General features: G+C 45.7%; 1 pseudogene; it reads right to left on the bottom strand.

Moving 5' to 3' along the window:
• Positions 1-20000, bottom strand: part of LOC116359997 (protein kinase C beta type-like) — a 124414-nt pseudogene that overhangs the window by 14714 nt on the left and 89700 nt on the right.

Raw genomic sequence — 20000 nt, 5'->3', positions numbered from 1 at the left:
CCACTAGGCTACCCTGTTTCCCCCCTCACCACTAGGCTACCCTGCTACCCTGGTTTCACCCTCACCACTAGGCTACCCTGCTACCCTGTTTTCCCCCTCACCACTAGGCTACCCTGCTACCCTGTTTTCACCCTCACCACTAGGCTACCCTGCTACCCTGTTTTCACCCTCACCACTAGGCTACCCTGCTACCCTGTTTTCACCCTCACCACTAGGCTACCCTGCTACCCTGTTTTCACCCTCACCACTAGGCTACCCTGCTACCCTGTTTTCACCCTCACCACTAGGCGACCCTGTTTTCCCCCCTCACCACTAGGCTACCCTGCTACCCTGTTTTCCCCCTCACCACTAGGCTACCCTGCTACCCTGTTTTCACCCTCACCACTAGGCTACCCTGCTACCCTGTTTTCCCCCTCACCACTAGGCTACCCTTCTACCCTGTTTTCACCCTCACCACTAGGCTACCCTGTTTTCACCCTCACCACTAGACTACCCTGCTACCCTGTTTTCCCCCTCACCACTAGGCTACCCTGTTTTCACCCTCACCACTAGGCTACCCTGCTACCCTGTTTTCCCCCTAACCACTAGGCTACCCTGCTACCATGTTTCCCCCTCACCACTAGGCTACCCTGTTTTCACCCTCACCACTAGGCTACCCTGTTTCCCCCCTCACCACTAGGCTACCCTGTTTTCACCCTCACCACTAGGCTACCCTGTTTTCACCCTCACCACTAGGCTACCCTGTTTCCCCCCTCACCACTAGGCTACCCTGTTTCCCCCCTCACCACTAGGCTACCCTGTTTTCACCCTCACCACTAGGCTACCCTGTTTTCACCCTCACCACTAGGCTACCCTGCTACCCTGTTTCCCTCTCACCACTAGGCTACCCTGTTTTCCCCCTCCCCACTAGGCTACCCTGCTACCTTGTTTTCCCCCTCCCCACTAGGCTACCCTGTTTTCCCCCTCACCACTAGGCTACCCTGCTATCCTGTTTTCACCCTCACCACTAGGCTACCCTGCTACCCTGTTTTCACCCTCACCACTAGGCTACCCTGCTACGCTGTTTTCACCCTCACCACTAGGCTACCCTGTTTCCCCCTCACCACTAGGCTACCCTGCTACCCTGTTTCCCCCTCACCACTAGGCTACCCTGCTACCCTCTTTTCCCCCTCACCCCTTTGCAGATGGCGACAGCCTCCTTGGACATAGACTTGGGGTAGGAGACGTGATGTTCCATGATGGACTGGAACAACTCATCCTCGTCCTCACCGTCGAAGGGAGGCTAGGACAGCGGGAGGAGGGGAGGACAGAGGGGAGGGGAGGACAGAGGGGAGGGGGAGGACAGGACAGATGGGAGGACAGGACAGAGGGGAGGACAGGACAGAGGGAGGAGGGGAGGACAGGACAGAGGAAGGAGGGGAGGACAGGACAGAGGGAGGAGAGGAGGACAGAGGGAGGAGGGGAGGACAGGAAAGAGGGAGGAGGAGAGGACAGGACAGAGGGAGAAGGGGATTGGTTAATATCCACAGTAAATGTTAACATATGTGCACACACACACACACACACCTACCTGTCCAGCCAGCATCTCATACAGCAGAACTCCAAAGGCCCACCAGTCCACTGACTTCCCATAGGGCTGGTACGCAATGATCTGGAGGAGAGGAGAGGAGAGGAGAGGAGAGGAGAGGAGAGGAGAGGAGAAGAGAGCACGATAGAATACAATTTAGTAGAATAGAGTAGAATATAAAAGAATAGAAGAGAACAGAATAGAGTAGAGTAGAATAGAGTAGAGAAGAATAGAGTAAAAAATAGTAGAATAGAGTAGAGTAGAATAGAGTAGAGTAGAATAGAGTAGAGTAGAACAGATTAGAGTAGAATAGAGTAGAGTAGAATAGAGTAGAGTAGAATAGAGTAGAGTAGAACAGAGTAGAGTAGAATAGAGTAGAGTAGAATAGAGTAGAGTAGAATAGATTAGAGTAGAATAGAGTAGAGTAGAATAGAGTAGAGTAGAATAGATTAGAGTAGAATAGAGTAGAGTAGAATAGAGTAGAGTAGAATCGATTAGAGTAGAATAGAGCAGAGTGGAATAGAGGAGAATATAATATAAAGTAGAATAGAGAAGGATAGAGTAGAATGGAACAGAGTAGAGTAGAATATAGAGTAGAATATAGAGTATAATAGAGTACAGTATAGAGTATAATAGAAGAAAATAATAGCATATAATAGAATAAAGTATAATAGAGTAGAGTATAATAGAGCATAGAGTACAATAGAGTAAAGTATAATATAATAGAGTACAGAGTATAATAGAGTAGAGTAGAATATAATAGAGAATAGAGTATAATAGAGTAGAGTAGAATATAATAGAGAATAGAGTATAATAGAGTAGAGTAGAATATAATAGAGTACAGAGAATAATAGAGTAGAATATAATAGAGTGTAGAGTATAATAGAGTAGAGTAGAATATAATAGAGAATAGAGTATAATAGAGTAGAGTAGAACATACTGGAGAATAGAGTATAATAGAGTAGAATATAATAGAGTATAACAGAGTAGAGTAGAATGTAATAGAGTATAACAGAGTAGAGTAGAATATAATAGAGTATAACAGAGTAGAGTAGAATATAATAGAGTATAACAGAGTAGAGTAGATTGTAATAGAGAACAATAGAGTAGAATATAATAGAGAATGGAGTATAATAGAGTAGAATATAATAGAGTATAACAGAGTAGAGTAGAATATAATGGAGAATAGAGTATAATAGAGTAGAGTAGAACATAATAGAGAATAGAGTATAATAGAGTAGAATATAATAGAGTATAACAGAGTAGAGTAGAATGTAATAGAGTATAACAGAGTAGAGTAGAATATAATAGAGTATAACAGAGTAGAGTAGAATATAATAGAGTATAACAGAGTAGATTAGAATATAATAGAGTATAACAGAGTAGAGTAGATTGTAATAGAGAACAATAGAGTAGAATATAATAGAGAATAGAGTATAATAGAGTAGAATATAATAGAGTATAACAGAGTAGAGTAGAATATAATAGAGTATAACAGAGTAGAGTAGAATATAATAGAGTATAACAGAGTAGAGTAGATTGTAATAGAGAACAATAGAGTATAATATAATAGAGAATAGAGTATAATAGAGTAGATTAGAATATAATAGAGAATAGAGTATAATAGAGTAAAGTAGAATACAATAGAGTATAATAGAGTAGAGTAGAATATAATGGAGAATAGAGCAGAGTAGAATATAATGGAGAATAGAGTATAACAGAGTAGAGTAGAATATAAGAGAGAATAGAGCAGAGTAGAATATAATGGAGAATAGAGTATAACAGAGTAGAATATAATAGAGTGTAATAGAGTAGAGTAGAATATAATAGAGTATAGAGTATAATAGAGTAGAGTAGAATATAACAGAGAATAGAGTATAATAGAGTAGAGAAGAATATAATGTAGAATATAGTATAATAGAGTAGAATACAATAGAGTAAATAGAGTAGAGTAGAATATAATAGAGTAACAGAGTAGAGCAGAATTTAACAGAGTACAATTGAGTAGAGTAGAATATAACAGAGAATAGAGTATAATAGAGTAGAGAAGAATATAATGTAGAATATAGTATAATAGAGTAGAATACAATAGAGTAAATAGAGTAGAGTAGAATATAATAGAGTAACAGAGTAGAGCAGAATTTAACAGAGTACAATTGAGTAGAGTAGAATATAATAGAGTATAGAGTATAACAGAGTAGAGTAGAATATAATAGAGTATAGAGTATAACAGAGTAGAATATAATATAATAGAGTATAACAGAGTAGAGTAGAATTTAATAGAGTACAATTGAGTAGAGTAGAATATAATAGAGTATAGAGTATAACAGAGTAGAGTAGAATATAATAGAGTAGAGTAGAATATAACAGAGAATAGAGTATAACAGAGTAGAGTAGAATATAATAGAGTATAGAGTATAACAGAGTAGAGTAGAATATAATAGAGTATAACAGAGTAGAGTAGAATATAATAGAGTATAACAGAGTAGAGTAGAATATAATAGAGTATAGAGTATAACAGAGTAGAGTAGAATATAATAGAGTAGAGTAGAATATAACAGAGAATAGAGTATAATAGAGTAGAGAAGAATATAATAGAGTATAATAGAGTAGAGTAGAATATAATAGAGTATAATAGAGTAGAACCTGGTCTAGACAGCATGATAGGTGAACCTGCGCTGACCATAACACACTGTCTACAGCACTACGAGTGTGTATGAGTGTTTTGTGTGTGTGTGTGTTGTCTCTCTCACACAGTAGGTGTTAACACTAGGAACTGAACCATCTGTCTCTCCTGTCAAACTAACATGTGATACATAATCAACTTAATTATTCACAAGCACACACACACACACACCTCAGGAGCGATGTAGTCTGGGGTCCCACAGAAGGTCTTGGTGGTGACACCGTCTAACATGTTCTCTTTGCACATCCCAAAGTCAGCGATCTTAATGTGTCCCTCAGCATCCAGCATCACGTTGTCCAGCTTCAGATCTCTACAGGAGACGAGACACAGAGACAGACTATCTTAATGTGACACAGAGACAGACTAGACTCTCAGACAGAAGGGTACGATCCCTAGAGGAGACAAGACACACAGACAGACTATCTTAATGTGTCCCTCAGCATCACGTTGTCCAGCTTCAGATCTCTACAGGAGACAAGACACACAGAGACAGACTATCTTAATGTGTCCTTCAGCATCACGTTGTCCAGCTTCAGATCTCTACAGGAGACGAGACACAGAGACAGACTAGACTCTCAGATAGAAGGGTACGATCTCTACAGGAGACGACACAGAGACAGACTAGACTCTCAGACAGAAGGGTACGATCTCTACAGGAGACGACACAGAGACAGACTAGACTCTCAGACAGAAGGGTACGATCTCTACAGGAGACGACACAGAGACAGACTATCTTAATGTGACACAGAGACAGACTAGACTCTCAGACAGAAGATCTCTACAGGAGACAAGACACACAGAGACAGACTATCTTAATGTGTCCTTCAGCATCACGTTGTCCAGCTTCAGATCTCTACAGGAGACGACACAGAGACAGACTATCTTAATGTGACACAGAGACAGACCAGACTCTCAGACAGAAGGGTACGATGTCTACAGGAGACGACACAGAGACAGACTAGACTCTCAGACAGAAGGGTACGATCTCTACAGGAGACGACACAGAGACAGACTAGACTCTCAGATAGAAGGGTACGATCTCTACAGGAGACGACACAGAGACAGACTAGACTCTCAGACAGAAGGGTACGATCTCTACAGGAGACGACACAGAGACAGACTAGACTCTCAGACAGAAGGGTACGATCTCTACAGGAGACGACACAGAGACAGACTATCTTAATGTGACACAGAGACAGACTAGACTCTCAGACAGAAGATCTCTACAGGAGACAAGACACACAGAGACAGACTATCTTAATGTGTCCTTCAGCATCACGTTGTCCAGCTTCAGATCTCTACAGGAGACGACACAGAGACAGACTATCTTAATGTGACACAGAGACAGACCAGACTCTCAGACAGAAGGGTACGATGTCTACAGGAGACGACACAGAGACAGACTAGACTCTCAGACAGAAGGGTACGATCTCTACAGGAGACGACACAGAGACAGACTAGACTCTCAGACAGAAGGGTACGATCTCTACAGGAGACGACACAGAGACAGACTAGACTCTCAGACAGAAGGGTACAGTACTGTTCACGGGGTACAAAAATATCCAAATTACAACCAGACAATAGCGATCCCATTAGTTCCTGCCAAGACTGATAAATATCTTTGACTGAGAAGCTGGTGTGATGAGTATCTCTGTCTGAGATGATGTTGTGATGAATATCTCTGTCTGAGATGATGTTGTGATGAGTATCTCTGTCTGAGATGATGTTGTGATGAATATCTCTGTCTGAGATGATGTTGTGATGAGTATCTCTGTCTGAGATGATGTTGTGATGAGTATCTCTGTCTGAGATGATGTTGTGATGAGTATCTCTGTCTGAGATGATGTTGTGACGAAAGACTCACCTGTAAATGATTCCTTTCAGATGAAGGAAGAACAGACCTATGGCAATCTCTGCTGCATAGAAGCTGAGAGAGAGAGGAGAGGAGAGGAATAAAGGTGTGTCTTTAGCCATACTTACAGTATATCTGATAAGATCAACAGGACGTAGCAAACATGTCCGTGTTCGAACCATCCAATCACATATCGACCCCCTCAAACCTACTCTCAAAGAGAGAGCTGAGGAGAAGCCAAAATAAAACCATTTCCTTCCCCAAGTCACACGGCCGAAAAACACATCTGGACAAGAGGAACAGCTTCGTGACGTTCATGGACTATGCCGTGGAAATGTCCTCTATTTACCAAATCATGGGAGCAAACCCCAACACAAGTCAGAGTTAGTTATCAAAGTCCATCTTTAATTATATGAGCTCTATCATAACCCTGTGACTCTCAGATCAATTCAGTGTCTATCAATGAATTCTCTGAGAGCCCCCACTACATTGCAACTGAGATCCTTTAATTGCAAAAGAACACACTTAGTCAGACAGCATAGACATAATAAATCGTTCAGGTTTGTCTCCATACTCAAACCCCAAAACCATAAACCAATCCTCCATATCAACAGGCATATATCAAATTGTCATTTAGATACAACCAATTCTAAATACAACCAATCCTGGACAAGCTCACGGGGAGCATAGAATGATTCCAGACACTGCCATCCTCCTCTCCCCGATGGGAAAAGTAGGGAGTGACTGGCACACAGACACAGTGGAGCAAAAGATATGTTTACACATGATGACACCTTGACCTCTCCCCTCTCTGCGGCCCAAGCAACTTAGTCCTGACATAGAACAGATGCTGCAACCCCGCCACAGTATTATACAAACACATTCTGATGAGAAGTAACTTACAAACATATGATGAATATAAAACATCTTACCTATGTTACCAACCAATTCTGATTATTCCCCAACAACTAAGCATTCAAAGCATTCAACACTACTGTTCCCTCCGAGGTTGACACCGAGCTCAGAGCCCTGGGTCCCTGGACATCACCCCGCTGCAACTGGATCCAGGGTGGTGACGAGGCCCCCAGTACATCACTGGGACCGTGCTCCCGCCCATCCAGGATATTGACTCAAAACGGTGACTGAGAAAGACGTAAAGCTTCATCAAGAGACCCCCGCTCAAGGTACTAAACGATATCATAACCGCCATCGATAAAAGACAGTACTGTGCAGCCGTCTTCATCGACCTGGCCAAGGCTTTCGACTCTGTCAATCACCGTATTCTTATCGGCAGACTCAACAGCCTTGGTTTCTCAAATGATTGCCTCGCCTGGTTTACCAACTACTTCTCAAGACAGAGTTCAGTGTGTCAAATCGGAGGGCCTGTTGTCCGGACCTCTGGCGGTCTCTATGGGGGTGCCACAGGGTTCAATTCTCGGGCCGACTCTTTTCTCTGTATACATCAATGATGTCGCTCTTGCTGCTGGTGATTCTCTGATCCACCTCTATGCAGACGACACCATTCTGTATACTTCTGGCCCTTCTTTGGACACTTAACAAAACTCCAAATAACACTCATTCCGTGGCCTCCAGCTGCTCTTAAATGCTAGTAAAAACTAAATGCATGCTATTCAACCGATTGCTGCCCGCCCGCCCGACTAGCATCACTACTCTGGTCGGTTCTGACTTAGAATATGTGGACTACAACTACAAATACCTAGATGTCTGGTTAGACTGTAAACTCTCCTTACAGGCTGACATTAAACATCCCCAATCCAAAATTAAAAACTAGAATTGGCTTTCTATTTCGCAACAAAGCCTACTTGATGTGGATCGCTGCGTTCTGCTAATTAGTTTCAGGCGATGATTACGCTCCCGCATGCGTGTTTGGGAGTCACTAGAGGTTTAAGGGCCTGTAAGTAAGCATTTCACTGAGGTCTACACCTGTTGGTTAAGGGCTGGTCAGTCTGCATTTCACTGTGAGGTCTACACCTGTTGGTTAAGGGCTGGTCAGTCAGCATTTCACTGTGAGGTCTACACCTGTTGGTTAAGGGCTGGTCAGTCTGCATTTCACTGTGAGGGCTACACCTGTTGGTTAAGGGCTGGTCAGTCAGCATTTCACTGTGAGGTCAGTCAGCATTTCACTGTGAGGGCTACACCTGTTGGTTAAGGGCTGGTCAGTCTGCATTTCACTGTGAGGGCTACACCTGTTGGTTAAGGGCTGGTCGGTCAGCATTTCACTGTGAGGGCTACACCTGTTGGTTAAGGGCTGGTCGGTCTGCATTTCATTGTGAGGTCTACACCTGTTGGTTAAGGGCTGGTCAGTCAGCATTTCACTGTGAGGTCTACACCTGTTGGTTAAGGGCTGGACAGTCAGCATTTCACTGTGAGGTCTACACCTGTTGGTTAAGGGCTGGTCAGTCAGCATTTCACTGTGAGGTCTACCTACACCTGTTGGTTAAGGGCTGGTCAGTAGCATTTCACTGTGAGGTCTACACCTGTTGGTTAAGGGCTGGTCAGTCAGCATTTCACTGTGAGGTCTACACCTGTTGGTTAAGGGCTGGTCAGTCAGCATTTCACTGTGAGGTCTACACCTGTTGGTTAAGGGCTGGTCAGTCAGCATTTCACTGTGAGGTCTACACCTGTTGGTTAAGGACTGGTCAGCATTTCACTGTGAGGTCTACACCTGTTGGTTAAGGCCTGGTCAGTTAGCATTTCACTGTGAGGTCTACACCTGTTGGTTAAGGGCTGGTCAGTCAGCATTTCACTGTGAGGTCTACACCTGTTGGTTAAGGGCTGGTCGGTCAGCATTTCACTGTGAGGTCTACACCTGTTGGTTAAGGGCTGGTCAGTCAGCATTTCACTGTGAGGCCTACACCTGTTGGTTAAGGGCTGGTCAGTCAGCATTTCACTGTGAGGCCTACACCTGTTGGTTAAGGGCTGGTCAGTCAGCATTTCACTGTGAGGTCTACACCTGTTGGTTAAGGGCTGGTCAGTCAGCATTTCACTGTGAGGTCTACACCTGTTGGTTAAGGGCTGGTCAGTCAGCATTTCACTGTGAGGTCTACACCTGTTGGTTAAGGGCTGGTCAGTCAGCATTTCACTGTGAGGTCTACACCTGTTGGTTAAGGGCTGGTCAGTCAGCATTTCACTGTGAGGCCTACACCTGTTGGTTAAGGGCCTGTCAGTAGCATTTCACTGTGAGGCCTACACCTGTTGGTTAAGGGCTGGTCAGTCAGCATTTCACTGTGAGGTCTACACCTGTTGGTTAAGGGCTGGTCAGTCAGCATTTCACTGTGAGGCCTACACCTGTTGGTTAAGGGCTGGTCGGTCAGCATTTCACTGTGAGGTCTACACCTGTTGGTTAAGGACTGGTCAGCATTTCACTGTGAGGTCTACACCTGTTGGTTAAGGGCTGGTCGGTCAGCATTTCACTGTGAGGTCTACACCTGTTGGTTAAGGGCTGGTCAGTCAGCATTTCACTGTGAGGTCTACACCTGTTGGTTAAGGGCTGGTCGGTCAGCATTTCACTGTGAGGTCTACACCTGTTGGTTAAGGGCTGGTCGGTCAGCATTTCACTGTGAGGCCTACACCTGTTGGTTAAGGACTGGTCAGCATTTCACTGTGAGGCCTACACCTGTTGGTTAAGGGCTGGTCAGTCAGCATTTCACTGTGAGGCCTACACCTGTTGGTTAAGGGCTGGTCAGTCAGCATTTCACTGTGAGGTCTACACCTGTTGGTTAAGGGCTGGTCAGTCAGCATTTCACTGTGAGGCCTACACCTGTTGGTTAAGGGCTGGTCAGTCAGCATTTCACTGTGAGGCCTACACCTGTTGGTTAAGGGCTGGTCGGTCAGCATTTCACTGTGAGGTCTACACCTGTTGGTTAAGGACTGGTCAGCATTTCACTGTGAGGTCTACACCTGTTGGTTAAGGCCTGGTCAGTTAGCATTTCACTGTGAGGTCTACACCTGTTGGTTAAGGGCTGGTCAGTCAGCATTTCACTGTGAGGTCTACACCTGTTGGTTAAGGGCTGGTCGGTCAGCATTTCACTGTGAGGTCTACACCTGTTGGTTAAGGGCTGGTCAGTCAGCATTTCACTGTGAGGCCTACACCTGTTGGTTAAGGGCTGGTCAGTCAGCATTTCACTGTGAGGCCTACACCTGTTGGTTAAGGGCCTGTCAGTAGCATTTCACTGTGAGGCCTACACCTGTTGGTTAAGGGCTGGTCAGTCAGCATTTCACTGTGAGGCCTACACCTGTTGGTTAAGGGCTGGTCAGTCAGCATTTCACTGTGAGGTCTACACCTGTTGGTTAAGGGCTGGTCAGTCAGCATTTCACTGTGAGGTCTACACCTGTTGGTTAAGGGCTGGTCAGTCAGCATTTCACTGTGAGGTCTACACCTGTTGGTTAAGGGCTGGTCAGTCTGCATTTCACTGTGAGGTCTACACCTGTTGGTTAAGGGCTGGTCAGTCAGCATTTCACTGTGAGGTCTACACCTGTTGGTTAAGGGCTGGTCAGTCAGCATTTCACTGTGAGGCCTACACCTGTTGGTTAAGGGCTGGTCAGTCAGCATTTCACTGTGAGGTCTACACCTGTTGGTTAAGGGCTGGTCGGTCAGCATTTCACTGTGAGGTCTACACCTGTTGGTTAAGGACTGGTCAGCATTTCACTGTGAGGTCTACACCTGTTGGTTAAGGGCTGGTCAGTCAGCATTTCACTGTGAGGCCTACACCTGTTGGTTAAGGGCTGGTCAGTCAGCATTTCACTGTGAGGTCTACACCTGTTGGTTAAGGGCTGGTCAGTCAGCATTTCACTGTGAGGCCTACACCTGTTGGTTAAGGGCTGGTCAGTCAGCATTTCACTGTGAGGTCTACACCTGTTGGTTAAGGGCTGGTCAGTCAGCATTTCACTGTGAGGCCTACACCTGTTGGTTAAGGGCCTGTCAGTCAGCATTTCACTGTGAGGCCTACACCTGTTGGTTAAGGGCTGGTCAGTCAGCATTTCACTGTGAGGCCTACACCTGTTGGTTAAGGGCTGGTCAGTCAGCATTTCACTGTGAGGTCTACCTACACCTGTTGGTTAAGGGCTGGTCAGTCAGCATTTCACTGTGAGGCCTACACCTGTTGGTTAAGGGCCTGTCAGTAGCATTTCACCTGTTGGTTAAGGGCCTGTCAGTAGCATTTCACTGTGAGGCCTACACCTGTTGGTTAAGGGCCTGTCAGTAGCATTTCACTGTGAGGCCTACACCTGTTGGTTAAGGGCCTGTCAGTAGCATTTCACCTGTTGGTTAAGGAGCTCGTCAGTCAGCATTTCACTGTGAGGTCTACACCTGTTGGTTAAGGGCCTGTCAGTAGCATTTCACTGTGAGGCCTACACCTGTTGGTTAAGGGCCTGTCAGTAGCATTTCACTGTGAGGCCTACACCTGTTGGTTAAGGGCTGGTCAGTAGCATTTCACTGTGAGGTCTACACCTGTTGGTTAAGGGCCTGTCAGTAGCATTTCACCTGTTGGTTAAGGGCCTGTCAGTAGCATTTCACTGTGAGGTCTACACCTGTTGGTTAAGGGCCTGTCAGTAGCATTTCACTGTGAGGTCTACACCTGTTGGTTAAGGGCCTGTCAGTAGCATTTCACTGTGAGGCCTACACCTGTTGGTTAAGGGCTGGTCAGTAGCATTTCACTGTGAGGTCTACACCTGTTGGTTAAGGGCCTGTCAGTAGCATTTCACCTGTTGGTTAAGGGCTGGTCAGTCAGCATTTCACTGTGAGGCCTACACCTGTTGGTTAAGGGCCTGTCAGTAGCATTTCACTGTGAGGCCTACACCTGTTGGTTAAGGGCTGGTCAGTCAGCATTTCACTGTGAGGCCTACACCTGTTGGTTAAGGGCCTGTCAGTAGCATTTCACCTGTTGGTTAAGGGCTGGTCAGTAGCATTTCACTGTGAGGCCTACACCTGTTGGTTAAGGGCCTGTCAGTAGCATTTCACCTGTTGGTTAAGGGCTGGTCAGTCAGCATTTCACTGTGAGGCCTACACCTGTTGGTTAAGGGCCTGTCAGTAGCATTTCACTGTGAGGCCTACACCTGTTGGTTAAGGGCTGGTCAGTCAGCATTTCACTGTGAGGCCTACACCTGTTGGTTAAGGGCCTGTCAGTAGCATTTCACCTGTTGGTTAAGGGCTGGTCAGTAGCATTTCACTGTGAGGCCTACACCTGTTGGTTAAGGGCCTGTCAGTAGCATTTCACCTGTTGGTTAAGGGCTGGTCAGTCAGCATTTCACTGTGAGGTCTACACCTGTTGGTTAAGGGCCTGTCAGTAGCATTTCACCTGTTGGTTAAGGGCTGGTCAGTCAGCATTTCACTGTGAGGCCTACACCTGTTGGTTAAGGGCCTGTCAGTAGCATTTCACCTGTTGGTTAAGGGCCTGTCAGTCAGCATTTCACCTGTTGGTTAAGGGCTGGTCAGTAGCATTTCACCTGTTGGTTAAGGGCTGGTCAGTAGCATTTCACCTGTTGGTTAAGGGCCTGTCAGTAGCATTTCACCTGTTGGTTAAGGGCCTGTCAGTCAGCATTTCACCTGTTGGTTAAGGGCTGGTCAGTCAGCATTTCACTGTGAGGCCTACACCTGTTGGTTAAGGGCTGGTCAGTCAGCATTTCACTGTGAGGTCTACACCTGTTGGTTAAGGGCCTGTCAGTAGCATTTCACTGTGAGGTCTACACCTGTTGGTTAAGGGCCTGTCAGTAGCATTTCACTGTGAGGTCTACACCTGTTGGTTAAGGGCCTGTCAGTAGCATTTCACTGTGAGGTCTACACCTGTTGGTTAAGGGCCTGTCAGTAGCATTTCACTGTGAGGCCTACACCTGTTGGTTAAGGGCCTGTCAGTAGCATTTCACTGTGAGGTCTACACCTGTTGGTTAAGGGCCTGTCAGTAGCATTTCACTGTGAGGTCTACACCTGTTGTATTCGGCAAATAGAGTTTAATTTGATTTTGATTTGACAAGTAAACTTTGAATTGATTAATGGCTTAGGGCTCGATTTGGGAACAGACCTATATACTCCGTAAACTCACACAGTGTATGTGCGTGTGCGTGTGTGTGCGTGTGTGTGTGTGTGTGTGTGTGTGTGGAGTGTTTACTCACACAGCGTGAGGTTCCTTGAACTTGCCGACATGCTGGATCTGATACATGAGGTCTCCTCCGTTGATATACTCCATCACAAAATATAACCTGTCCTGGAGAGAGAGAGAGGGGGGGGGGGGGGAGAGAGGGAGGGAGATCGACAGAGAGGGAGGGAGGGAGGGAGGGAGGGAGAGAGAGAGAGAGAGAGAGAGAGAGAGAGAGAGAGAGAGAGAGAGAGAGAGAGAGAGAGAGAGAGAGAAAGAATAGAATAGATCATTTGGACAGGAAATGTTCATCTCAAACCCTCATACCATAATGGCCACCTAATCATCCCCAGCTTCCAATTGGCTCATTCCTCCTCCTCCTCTCCCCTGTAACTATTCCCCAGGTCGTTGCTGTAAATGAGAATGTGTTCTCAGTCAATTTACCAGGTAACATAAGGTTAAAACATACTGACTCAGTGACAACACCAACACATCAAGTCATCACAGACTGACTCAGTCACATCACATCAAGTCATCACAGACTGACTCAGTCACAACACATCAAGTCATCACAGACTGACTCAGTCACAACACATCAAGTCATCACGGACTGACTCAGTCACAACACATCAAGTCATCACCTACTGACTCAGTCACATCACCAACACATGAAGTCATCACAGACTGACTCAGTCACACCAAGTCATCACAGACTGACTAAGTCACATCACCAACACATCAAGTCATCACCTACTGACTCAGTCACAACACCAACACATCAAGTCATCACGGACTGACTCAGTCACAACACATCAAGTCATCACCTACTGACTCAGTCACAACACCAACACATCAAGTCATCACGGACTGACTCAGTCACATCACATCAAGTCATCACGGACTGGCTCAGTCACACCAAGTCATCACAGACTGACTAAGTCACATCACCAACACATGAAGTCATCACAGACTGACTCAGTCACACCAAGTCATCACAGACTGACTAAGTCACATCACCAACACATGAAGTCATCACAGACTGACTCAGTCACATGAAGTCATCACAGACTGACTCAGTCACATCACCAACACATCAAGTCATCACCTACTGACTCAGTCACAACACCAACACATCAAGTCATCACAGACTGACTCAGGTCACATCAAGTCATCACAGACTGACTCAGTCACATCACCAACACATCAAGTCATCACAGACTGACTCAGACACATCACCAACACATCAAGTCATCACAGTGTGTGTGTAGTGTGTGTGTGTTTGTGTGTAGTGTGTGTGTGTGTGTGTAGTGTGTGTGTGTGTAGTGTGTGTGTGTGTAGTGTGTGTGTGTGTAGTGTGTGTGTGTGTGTGTGTGTGTGTGTGTGTGTGTGTGTGTGTGTGTGTGTGTGTGTGTTTGTGTGGTTACCATGGTCTGGAAGCAGGAGTGGAGCTGTGTGAGGAAGGGAGGTTTCCCTGACAGGGCCAGGACCCTCTTCTCCACCATGGTGCACTCCACATCATCATCCTGAATCACCACGTCCTTCTTCAGGATCTTTACGGCGTACAGCGCCTCTCTGTCCTTATGTTCTGCTAGCATCACCTAGCGAGAAAGAGAGGAGGGAGACATCTTTACGGCATACAGCTCCTCTCTGACCTTATGTTCTGCTAGCATCACCTAGAGAGAGAGAGGAGGGAGACATCTTTACGGCGTACAGCGCCTCTCTGTCCTTATGTTCTGCTAGCATCACCTAGAGAGAGAGAGGAGGGAGACATCTTTACGGAGTACAGCGCCTCTCTGTCCTTATGTTCTGCTAGCATCACCTAGAGAGAGAGAGGAGGGAGACATCTTTACGGCGTAGAGGTCCTCTCTGTCCTTATGTTCTGCTAGCATCACCTAGAGAGAGAGGAGGGAGACATCTTTAGAGAGGGAGGAGGGCGAGAGGAGGGAGACATCTTTACGGCGTACAGCGCCTCTCTGTCGTTATGTTCTACTAGCATCACCTAGAGAGAGAGAGGAGGGAGACATCTTTAGAGAGGGAGGAGGGAGAGGGGGAGAGAGGAGAGGGAGAGGGAGAGGAGGGAGGGGGAGAGGGGGAGAAGGGGAGCGAGAGAAGGGGAGGGAAGGGGAGAGAGAGGAGGGAGAGGGGGAGGGAGAGGGGGAGGGAGAGAGAGAGGGGGTGAGAGAGTGGGAGGGGGAGAAGGGGAGGGAGGAGGAGAGGGAGGAGGGAGGAAGGGGAGAGGGGGAGAGAGAGGAGGGAGGAGGGGGAGAGGGGGAGAAGGAGAGGGGGAGAGAGAAGAGGGAGAGGGAGAGGAGGGAGGGGAGGGGAGGGAGAGGGAAAGGGAGAGAGAGCGAGAGAGGGGGAGAGAGAGATTGGCAGCAGTCAAGCAATTCAGAAACATATTCTCTATAATCAAGAAATCTGGGGAAACATCTGTTCACAATCACACCTCTAGGACAAACACACACACACAGGGATGGAAGATTCACACTGATCGTCATCGGGTTCTGTTTCCGTGGCGATGGACCGAGGCCAAGAACACATCCTGGCTATGACAACACAGCCACGGAACTCAGAGACCTGTGTGTGGTTCTGCTCAGACGTTCCTCTCCAAGGTCAGACACAAACCTCTTGGAACCGAGAAGGACCCTGGAGGAAACTTTATATTTCACTGTGTGTGTGTGTGTGTGTGTGTGTGTGTGTGTGTGTGTGTCCATTAGGTGACAGTGTACCTATGTAAATGTAAACTCAATAAGAGTTTCAGAGAGGACACCATCTGTTCCTAGACCTCTATCACACTCTATTCATCCCTTTCTCTCTCCTCTCTCCATCACTTTCTCTCTCTTCTTTCTCTCCAGCTCTTTCTCTCTCTCCTCTCTCCATTCCTTTCCTCTCTCTCTCTCTCCCTTTCTCTCTCTCTATCCCTCTCTCTCTCTCTCTATCCCTGTCTCTCTCTCTCCTCTCTCCATCCCGTTCTCTCTCTCCTCTCTCCTCTCTCTCCATTCCTTCTCTCTCTCCATTCATATCTCTCTCTCTCTCCAACCCTTTCTCTCTCTTCTCTCTCCATTCCTTTCTCTCTCTCCATCCCTTTCTCTCTCTTCTCTCTCTCCATCCCTTTCTCTCTCTCCTCTCTCTCCATTCCTTCTCTTTCTCCATTTCTTTCTCTCGCTCTTCTCTATCCATTCCTTCTCTCTCTCCATCCCTTTCTATATGGGATAAGCTATATGCTCATAGGGAGTTCATAACAGCTTTAGACAGCTATAAGCATGTCATAGGGAGTTCATAAACTTTAGAACGCTATAAGCATGTCATAGGGAGTTCATAACAGTTTTATAAAGCTATAAGCATGTCATAGGGAGTTCATAACAGCTTTATGAAGGTATAAGCATGTCATAGGGAGTTCATAACAGCTTTAGACAGCTATAAGCATGTCATAGGGAGTTCATAACAGCCTTATAAAGCTATAAGCATGTCATAGGGAGTTCATAAACTTTAGAACGCTATAAGCATGTCATAGGGAGTTCATAGGGAGTTCATAGGGAGTTCATAGGGAGTTCATAAACTTTAGAACGCTATAAGCATGTCATAGGGAGTTCATAGGGAGTTCATAGGGAGTTCATAGGGAGTTCATAAACTTTAGAACGCTATAAGCATGTCATAGGGAGTTCATAGGGAGTTCATAGGGAGTTCATAACAGCTTTAGACAGCTATAAGCATGTCATAGGGAGTTCATAGGGAGTTCATAACAGCTTTATGAAGCTATAAGCATGTCATAGGGAGTTCATAGGGAGTTCATAACAGCTTTAGACAGCTATAAGCATGTCATAGGGAGTTCATAGGGAGTTCATAACAGCTTTATGAAGCTATAAGCATGTCATAGGGAGTTCATAGGAGTTCATAACAGCTTTAGACAGCTATAAGCATGTCATAGGGAGTTCATAACAGCTTTAGACAGCTATAAGCATGTCATAGGGAGTTCATAGGGAGTTCATAGGGAGTTCATAGGGAGTTCATAAACTTAGAACGCTATAAGCAGTCATAGGGAGTTCATAGGGAGTTCATAGGGATTCATAACAGCTTTAGACAGCTATAAGCATGTCATAGGGAGGTTCATAGGGAGTTCATAACAGCTTTATGAAGCTAATAAGCATGTCATAGGGAGTTCATAAGGGAGTTCAAATAACACTTTAGACGACTATAAGCATGTCATAGGGAGTTCATAGGGAGTTCATAACAGCTTTATGAAGCTATAAGCATGTCATAGGGAGTTCATGGGAGTTCATAACAGCTTTAGACAGCTATAAGCATGTCATAGGGAGTTCATACAGCTTTAGACAGCTATAAGCATGTCATAGGGAGTTCATAACAGCTTTAGACAGCTATAAGCATGTCATAGGGAGTTCATAACAGCTTTAGACAGCTATAAGCATGTCATAGGGAGTTCATAGGGAGTTCATAACAGCTTTAGACAGCTATAAGCATGTCATAGGGAGTTCATAAACAGCTTTAGACAGCTATAAGCATGTCATAGGGAGTTCATAACAGCTTTAGACAGCTATAAGCCATGTCATAGGGAGTTCATAACAGCTTTAGACAGCTATAAGCATGTCATAGGGAGTTCATAACAGCTTTAGACAGCTATAAGCATGTCATAGGGAGTTCATAACACTTTAGACAGCTATAAGCATGTCATAGGGAGTTCATAACAGCTTTAGACAGCTATAAGCATGTCATAGGGAGTTCATAAACAGCTTTAGACAGCTATAAGCATGTCATAGGGAGTTCATAACAGCTTTAGACAGCTATAAGCATGTCTAGGGAGTTCATAACAGCTTTAGACAGCTATAAGCATGTCATAGGGAGTTCATAACAGCTTTAGACAGCTATAAGCATGTCATAGGGAGTTCATAACAGCTTTAGACAGCTATAGCATTGTCATAGGGAGTTCATAACAGCTTTAGGACAGCTATAAGCATGTCATAGGGAGTTCATAACAGCTTTAGACAGCTATAAGCATGTCATAGGGAGTTCATAACAGCTTTAGACAGCTATAAGCATGTCATAGGGAGTTCATAACAGCTTTAGACAGCTATAAGCATGTCATAGGGAGTTCATAACAGCTTTAGACAGCTATAAGCATGTCATAGGGAGTTCATAGGGAGTTCATAACAGCTTTAGACAGCTATAAGCATGTCATAGGGAGTTCATAACAGCTTTAGACAGCTATAAGCATGTCATAGGGAGTTCATAACAGCTTTAGACAGCTATAAGCATGTCATAGGGAGTTCATAACAGCTTTAGACAGCTATAAGCATGTCATAGGGAGTTCATAACAGCTTTAGACAGCTATAAGCATGTCATAGGGAGTTCATAACAGCTTTAGAAGCTATAAGCATGTCCTAGGAGTTCATTAACAGCTTAGCAGCTTCTATAGCATGTCATAAGGGAGTTCATAACAGCTTTAGACAGCTATAAGCATGTCATAGGGAGTTCATAACAGCTTTAGACAGCTATAAGCATGTCATAGGGAGTTCATAACATTTCAATATTGAAACTAAGGAAAGGTGTTTACGGCTGTACATGCGTTTTTTGACTCCCTGTTTGTACGTCTGTGTGTGTGTGTGTGTGTGTGTGTGGTCTGTGTGTGTGTGTGTGTTGTGTGTGTGTGTGTGTGTGTGTGTCTGTGTGTGTGTGTGTGTTGTGTCTGGTGTGTGTTTGTGTGTGTGTGTCTGTGTGTGTGTGTCCTGTGTGTGTGTGTGTGTGTGTGTCTGTGTGTCCTGTGTGTGTGTGTGTGTGTGTGTGTGTGTGTGTCTGTGTGTGTGTCCTGTGTGTGTGTGTGTGTGTGTGTGTGTGTGTGTCTGGTGTGTGTGTGTGTCTGTGTGTCTCTGTGTGTGTGTCTCTGTGTGTGTGTGTGTGTGTGTGTGTGTGTGTGTGTGTGTGTGTGTGTGTGTGTGTGTGTGTGTGTGTGTGTGTGTGTGTGTGTGTGTGTGTGTGTGTGTGTCTATGTGTGTCTATGTGTGTGTGTGTGTGTGTGTGTGTGTGTGTGTGTTCCCAACTGCAGTAATGACCAGGTCTGTAGTACCATATCTCTCTGAATGCCTGTTGCCATGGGAACAGCTGGCAGCAGAACAGAACAGAGCTAGACTCTACTTCTTAGACAATGCTGTCCTCCTGTCTCTCTTCCTCATCTCTCTGTCTATACCTCTTTCTCTTCCTCATCCCTGTCTCTCTACCTCTTTCTCTCTATATCCCTCCCTTTCTCCCTGTCTCTCTTCCTCATCTCTCTCTATCCCTCCCTTTCTCTCTACCTCTTCCTCATCTTCCTCATCCCTGTCTCTCTTTCCTCATCTTTCTTTCCTCCTCTCTCCTCTCTCTCTCTCCCTCTCTCCCTCTCTCCCTCTCTCCCTCTCTCCCTCCCTCCCTCCCTCCCCTCCCTCCCTCTCTAAGGAATATCAGTGTCCATGTCAGAGAGATTACCTGCTTTCTTATTCAGACACACACACACACAGGATGAGAGGCAGAGGATGAGAGGGAAAGGATGAGAGGGAGAGGATGAGGGGAGAGGATGAGGGAAAGAGGATGAGAGGGAGAGGATGAGGGGAATAGGATGAGAGGGAGAGGATGAGAGGAAGAGGATGAGAGGAAGAGGATGAGAGGGAAAGGATGAGAGGGAGAGGATGAGAGGCAGAGGATGAGAGGGAGAGGCATGAAGAGGCAGAGGATGAGAGGGAGAGGATGAGAGGGAGAGGATGAGATGAGAGGATGAGAGGGAGAGGATGAGAGGGAAGTTGTAGTAGCAGACACACG

Source organism: Oncorhynchus kisutch, unplaced genomic scaffold, assembly GCF_002021735.2.
Source record: "Oncorhynchus kisutch isolate 150728-3 unplaced genomic scaffold, Okis_V2 Okis06b-Okis10b_hom, whole genome shotgun sequence".
NCBI classification, from domain to species: Eukaryota; Metazoa; Chordata; class Actinopteri; order Salmoniformes; family Salmonidae; genus Oncorhynchus; species Oncorhynchus kisutch.
Note: the sequence above shows the minus strand (reverse complement) of the source record. Positions and strands in the feature narration are given on the sequence as shown.